Genomic DNA, 6,327 nt, shown 5'->3' with positions numbered 1-6,327 from the left:
CTTGACAGCATCATGTGTTACTAATGTAATCTTTGTGACTGTAAATAAATAAATAATCATAACAGTTGTTGTCTTCTACCAAGCTGCTTGCCTGCTGTCCTGTAGTCCATCCCAGCCTTGTGCAGGTCTACAGTTTTGTCCCTGGTGTCCTTAGACAGCTCTTTGGTCTTGGCTATGGTGGACAGGCTGGAGTGTGATTGATTGAGTGTGCAAACAGGTGTCTTTTATACAGGTAACAAGGTGCAATTAATACAGGTAAAGAGTGCAGAATAAGAGGGCTTCTTAAAGAAAAATTAACAGGTCTGTGTGAGCCAGAATTCTTGCTGGTTGGTAGGGGGTCAAATACTTATTTGCAGCAGCAACATACAAATAAATTATTAAAAAACCATACATTGTGATTTCCAAAGTTTTTTTTTTTTTTAGATTATGTCTCTCACAGTGGACATGCACCTAAGATGAAAATTTCAGACCCCTCCATGATTTCTAAGTGGGAGAACTTGCAAAACCGCAGGGTGTTCAAATACTTATTTTCCTCACTGTATTTATTTGTCACTTCTTTCCACAGTTTTTGCCAGAAAACCGGTACAAAATATGCAAGGTTTCAAGGTAATAGGTTAACAAACATTTTTATCCAGAAGGGGAAACAACATCTGACAAGAACATGCCACTTTCTGCTCCACTTTGGAACAATCCACATTATGCTGGAATGTAATCCATCACCTCGAGCTACACACATATTCAGCTATCAGACAGAGATGGTTCAGAGGTAATCAGCCATCTGAAGGGCAAAAGTCTAAATTCTTCAGCAAATTATATAGGGAACACATGTGCAAAGCAAGGCTTGTGATGAGCATTTATCTTGTTATCAATTTTCAAAGGAACAAACAAGTGTCACAACACCACTGAGGTTTCAAACCTGATAACAGTGAAATTGATTAAAAATAATCTGTTGACTTGAAAAAGACTGCAGCTGTGACTAATTTTTACACTTTGACATCATTAAAACTGGTGCATATATTCATAAAAAATAGCTTTTATATTTCATTATGACCGGTTGTGAAAATGTCCCCATATTGTCAGGCAGTAGCACTATTTCAGTAACACCCTGATATTTGGAAATTTTTGTTTGTTTGTTTGTTTAAAGCAACTACTGAATGCATTTTTGTGTGCATGTGATCCCATCAGATCTTCAAGTGAAACAGAGTAGGTCCTGATTAGTATTTGGCCTGGAAACCAGGTGTGTGTGTTTCTCCATGTAGAACATGAATTGTGTCTTAAAAGTCATCTGGTGGAAGACTTGTGTCAAATCCCAAAATGGACCTGCACTAGATCTGCTGTGGCAACCCTGAGTGACAAACAACAAGAAGGACAGTAACAGAACTGCTCTGAATACTTCCCCTGCCTTCATCACTATTAGCTGGAAGTCAATGGTAAAGTGTCGTCAGGATGTTAATTAATTTTCTTATCTCTGTACCTGAGGGAAAGCTGTTTATTGCAGTTTCATTCATTTGATTGTTTATTCAGTTACACAAGTGATAACGAATCAAACAGTTTCACCACCTCATTCTGTAGAAAAATGAATAAATAAAACCTGGGATACATGTGGTAAAAAATAGGAATGGAACGTATCACGTGACCTTAACACTGTCATGTTACGTGTTATTGTGCACTGAAAAAGCAACTTAATACCTAAAATAATAAACTAAATTTAAGGCATGTTTGTCACTTAAGTTGGTTCATATGAATGTGAAACAAATTGGATTAATTCTTGTTCATGAAAAATGCATAAATCTTGTTACTGTGTTTTTAAAATATGTTACCTAATCTTGTTTTTACCTGATTCATTAATGTTTGATTGACATATTAACCCCATATTAATTTTATTAATTTTTATATTAAAACACAATCCAAATGATTAAAATGCATAAATCTTTGTCTTTTCATTTTAGTTTTTATTTGTTTGTTGGTTTTTGTTTGTTTGTTTGTTTGCTGTTGTTCATTCCTTCATGACCAAGGTATTTAAGGGGTTGATTGCCTGATTTGAACATATTCTTTGCTTTTGCCTTACAGAGTGGATTAGAGCTAATTATCCAATAATTAATGTACTCTTTTTTCATACAGCATCAAAAAGCAAAAACTGAAACAACTAATTGATGAACAAACTATTATGTATTACAGAATATGTTTGCCCATCCATGAACATCTCAAACAGGATTGGTGACAAGGGGCAGCCTGACGGAGTCCAGCACCCACTGGGAACAGGTCTGACATAATGCACAGAATGCAGACACAGTTCCTACTTTGGTCATATAGAGACCAGATCATGCACTGCAGTGGCTCCAGTACCCAATACTCCCACAATACCCGCCACAGGACACCTCGAGTCCCGGTCATATGCCTTTTCCAAGTCCAAAAAAACACGTAGACTGGCAGTTCATACTCCCAAGACCCTTTTAATAGTATTGCAAGGGTAAAGAGCTGGTCCACCATTCCATGACCAGAACGGAACCCGCATTGCTCCTCTTGAATTCAAGGTTCACTAATGTCTAAATCATCTCTCCAGTTTCCTGGCATAGGTTTTCTAAGAGAGGTTGAGAAGTGGGATTCCTCTATAATTGAAACACACTCTCTGGTCCCCTTTTTTAAAGATAGGGATCACTACCTCTGTTTGCCAATCCAGAGGTACTGTCCCCAACTGCTACGCAACACTGTATAAGCGTGTCAGCCATTACAGTCAAACAACATCCAGAGACTTAGCATCTCAAGACAGATCTCGTCGGCCCACAGCGACTTGCCACCTAGGAGTTTATTGACTACCTCTGTGACTTCCGCCAGGGTGATGGCACCAGATCTGCCTGAGTCTTCCGTCCCCCCTCCTCAATGGAGGCCATGTCAGCGGGATTGAGGAGATCCTCAAAGTGTTCCTTCCACCGCCTGACAATATTCTCAGTCCAGAATAGCACCTCTCCACCCTTGCAGAACACAGTCTGGTCTAAGAACCGCCTCCCTTCCTGATTTGCCTGACAGCTTGCCAGAATCCCTTCAAGGCAGACTGGAAGTCATTCTTCATGGCTTCTCCAAACTCTTTCCATACCTGGGTTTTTACCTTACCCACCACTGAGGCTGCAGTTTTTCTGGCCTGCCAGTAACTGTCTGCTGATTCCAGATACCTCTGTGCCAACCAGACATGAAAGGCCTCCTTCTTCAGCCTGATGGCTTCCCTTGGGATGTTCATGGATGGGATTTCAAGGCACAGTCAGGAACCGGAGGGTGTCCAGATTGTTGACATCAGAGTTGCATCTTTGTTTTTTGCAGATGATATGGTTCTGTTGGTTTCATCAGGCACTGACCTCCAATGCACACTGAGCATGTCTGAGACTGAGTGGGAAGCAACTGGGATGAGAAACAGCACCTCCAAATCTGTGACCATGGTCTTCTGTCAGGAAATGGTGGACTGTCCCCTCTGGGTCAGGGGAGAGTTATTGCCCCAAGTGGAGTAGTTTAAGTATCTTGGGGTCTTGTTCAAGAGTGGGGGTAAGTTGGAGTGAGAGATCAATAAAGGGATTGGGGTGATGTGTGATGTTTTATAAACACTGTACTGGACCATTATGATGAAGGAGCTGAGCCAGAAGGTGAGGCAATCAAATTACCAGTCGATTTATGCTCCTATCCCAGTCCAGTCTTACTTTTTTTTTCGTGCTCCTGTGACGAAATTAGTCAAATTTTTATGACAGGGTTTTTTTTAAACTCATGACAAAAATGAAGTGCTTTTCGTCACAATATCACGAACCAACAGATTAATGTATATTTCGTGCTGCTGAATCACAACTTGCCGTGAGACTGGGTTGCCTATCCTCACTCTGCAGTCATGAACTTTGGGTAATAACGGAAAGAATATGATCACGGATACAAGTGCTGGAAATTAGATTCCTCTGTCGGGTATCTGAGCTAACACTCCTGGACAGGGTGAGAAGCTCGACTATCTGGTGTCGCAGACCGAACAATCCCCCCTAAAAATTGGTCCGCCCTGCCTTCACTGCGCATGTGTCATTTGGGACCACAGCAGCTTGTCTGAGACGGACTTTCAACACCCAAAGCGATCAAAGGGAATAATGTGATTATTAACCATCAGATGACAAAGTAAAACCTCGTAAATAATTCTAAAGTCAGTTTTAAGCAGAAACAAGGCCGTTTTAAGCAGAAACGAGGCAATAATTAATTCATAATTCATTTATTGTGTGAAAATAGAAACATATACAGCACAGAGGTATAATAAAACACATCGTAAGTGTTAAACATAAAAATCATCATTGTATTTCTTAAAAGTATTGACACTTGGTGCATTAACCACATAATAGGGCAGACTATTCCACAAAGTTACTATTCTATTTGAAAAAAGTACTTTCTTAACTCATATTTACATCTTTCTACATCAAACATGAAAGAGTGGCCTGTTAAGACCTGGTAAATTGTATTATGAAAAAAGGTATTTGACCTGACAAGATCATGAACAATTTTATACACTTCAATCATGTCACCATGTACTCTTCTATTTTCTAGGGTGGTAAGTTTTAAATGCTTCAAACGTTCCTCATATGGTAAATTAGCTAACTCGGGTACAATTTTTTTTTTACAATTTTTAATTGGTGAGTCGCTACTGATGCATTGAAATGGCGGAGGCGCAGTGAATGCATGGGCGCAATTTGGTGGGGGATAGGGGGGACATGTCCCCCCCCCCCCGCTTTTTCAACCAGGGGGGACAGAATATGGTATGTACCCCCACACCTTCTGACATATATGTGTGTACTTGAAACATGCTATGCCAGTCTTATGTGCAAAGCATGTCAGTCTTATGTGCAAACCATGTCAGAATAGCATCTTTGTTTCTGCAAGTTTGTATTTTTAGCAGCACTGACTTGTTTACAACACCTGTTTCTTGTTTGTCACATTCAGAATTTTCTGGGACTGCATTTGCCCAGATTTGAAACCAAAAATAGTTGCCTCTAGGGACTAGTGTCTACACATAAGTATCAATGGACCATAGGCTAATTTACTAAATTCTGAAAGTTAGAAAAGGAAATCAGAAAAGCTATCTAGGACCTCAGAAAGCCCATCTGCAATTATTGCTTGATCTCCAAAATCAGTCTATGCAAGCGAAATTATGTTCAGTATGAGTGTTGTCATTAGTGCCACTTCGAAAATTAAATTCATTATAAGTAATTTATCCTAAACTTATGATCTGTTGTTTTTTTCAAATTTATGCAAAAACAAATCTTGAGAAAAAAATACAGTATGCGATAGTTAATAATTATTAAGAGCCTGTTCTGTCATATTTATGAATACATTTTACCACATTGCAGTTGTTTTTTAATGAAAACTCAACCTATCATTCTTTTTGAGTTCTACACATGTGGTGATACCTTATTTACACCAGGATGTTAATAAAATCAATGCTGGCTATTCTCAGAATAAAGTACTTATATCCACAGTTTCAAATTGCATAAGTCAAATGGTGTCCACTTTATGGTCTTCTCAAAACATTAAAATTACTGTTCTGGATGCTCAGAATGCATCTGAGCTTATCTAGAAACCATTGGCTTCTGGGGGCCTAAAGCGGCCCCCAGACCCCCGGCCTATGGGCTTCGGCCCTGCGGGCCTCGCACTTTGTCCCCCCCAATTTCTAGTTCTAAACTGCACCCTTGAGTGAACGCAGCAGCAAGTTGCTCATCTGGCTGCAGCACGATCACTTCCTCTGTCTTTGATTATGAAATTTATGTGGAAAAAATTGTTGTACAAAAGCTTCAGATATCTGTCGCTGAGACAGACGATGACTGGAGTGCAGTTTGAAGCAGAAACAAGGTGATAATCTGTGAACCATGACTGACGGACAGAAATGACAGGTGCGCAGTGAAGGCAGGGTGGACTGATTTTTAAGGGGGACCATTCGGTCGGCGACACTGGGAGAGTTTCGGAGTAGAGCTGCTGCTTTGTTGTACTGAAATGAGCCCCCTAATACACCCATATATATATATATATATATTAGATTAGATTAGATAAGCCTTTATTCATCGCTCAATGGAGAAATTTCAGAATACATACATACGTACGTGTGTGTGTGTGTGTGTGTGTAAAACCGGTGGTGACTGACTGCGTTGTGTTTGAAGGAGAGTCTCAGACGTGGGTATCTTTGGAGGTCGTCTCTATTTAATTTCTGACAAACACTGAAATAATAAAAAAAAAAATCCTCCAGTCAGTGGCTTCTACATGACATGCCCCTCTCCCTCGGACATCAGTAACAAAAGGGCGAAACACAAATAATACATTAAA

Source organism: Thalassophryne amazonica, chromosome 11 (genome assembly GCF_902500255.1).
Source record: "Thalassophryne amazonica chromosome 11, fThaAma1.1, whole genome shotgun sequence".
NCBI lineage: Eukaryota > Metazoa > Chordata > Actinopteri > Batrachoidiformes > Batrachoididae > Thalassophryne > Thalassophryne amazonica.
The sequence above is the reverse complement of the archived record's forward strand: the minus strand, read 5'-3'. Positions refer to the sequence as shown.